Here is a 1477-nt window from a genome sequence, read left to right as displayed (position 1 = left end):
TCAAAAGTTCAAACTCACCAGTTGCTCCTCAGAAACCCTATACAGAGCCACTATGAGGTGGCACTGAACAGCATACCAATAGAGATTATACTGTGCATGTGGTTTACTGTATTGTTCTTTCCATTTTTAACCTTTTGTTGTGAACTGACAAGTTTACAGAGCCGATGGTCAGTTTTACAGTCAACAAAGCCTATACTTTGTTTCATTTTAATGACTGCAGCCCCCTCCGTGTAAAATCACAAATCTCATTGCCTTCCTGTGAGTCATGTTTCCATTCCGCCTTCTTTCCCCACCCTTCTGAATTTTGCCGTTGGGTAAATGCTACTCTAGTGCGTGTACTGCCTCCCACCCCCACATCCCATAGACCTACCTGTTGTTTGACTGAAAACTGAACCGGGGTGGGAGGGAGAGTTCAGTATCATTTTGAGTTTTGTTCTACATTTTCTCCCATTCTAACTTAATCACAAACCTTTACTGTGACATTAAAACTCTTCATAAATCTAATTTTTAGTGGTTGTACAAAGACTAATTTTTGGCAGCCTATGCACTAGCATTTATTGATGCCTCTATTCTAATTTTCTTAAGATTGAGTATTTATGTTGCTTCTAGATTTGTTATAAAGAATATTGAGATACATATAACTAAAGTGTGATGCTGTAGGATAAGCACTTGTCGGTTTGAACTGCAAGGTCGGTGGTTCAAGCTCACCAGCCGCTCCTAGGAAACTCTATACAGGGTAACTATGAGTTGAAACCATCTCGATGGCACTTAACAAAAACAATTTAATTTACAAAATTATTTCCTTATGATAGATTCCTAGTGATGTCATTGCTAAATGAAGAGGAAAAAGAACTTTAAAAATGCTCTTCGTATATATTATATAATTTTTTCCAGAAATGTTGTAATCATTTTAGACTGATCTCACCAAAGCCTGAGGTGTTTATCAATATTCAATTATTTTATTGTTTTAAGGTGATGTTGTTTAAATTTTTGTTGCTTTAATTTGTATTTATCTGATTACCAATGAGGGTGAACATTTTGGTTAGTTTGAAAAACCTTGGGAATTCTTACAAGCAAAGTAGGAGGGGCAATGAGAAAGAGGAGGAGCCTCAATGAGCTGGATTGGCACAGTGGCCGCTGCTGTGGACTCAAACATGGCAGCGATTGTGAGAACGACACAGGACCAGCCAGGGCTTCCTCCTGATGGGTTTACACAGCGGCACTGTAACTTGGAACTGACTAGAGGGCACCTAGCAATGGCATACAGAAATGCTTTGTATAGAATATACATATTATGTGTAAACACTATATATAATCTCCTTGGAAACCCTATACAGGGTCGCAATTGATGGTATGGTGCTGTGGGATAAAGCATGAACTACAAGGTTGGTTTGAACCATAAAATCAGCAGTTTGAACTCACCAGCTGCTTCCTGGGAACCATACACAGGGTTGCTATGAGTCAGAACTGACTTGAC

Source organism: Chrysochloris asiatica, unplaced genomic scaffold (assembly GCF_000296735.1).
Source record: "Chrysochloris asiatica unplaced genomic scaffold, ChrAsi1.0 scaffold00230, whole genome shotgun sequence".
In the NCBI taxonomy this organism is placed as follows: domain Eukaryota; kingdom Metazoa; phylum Chordata; class Mammalia; order Afrosoricida; family Chrysochloridae; genus Chrysochloris; species Chrysochloris asiatica.
This window is presented reverse-complemented; position numbering follows the sequence as displayed.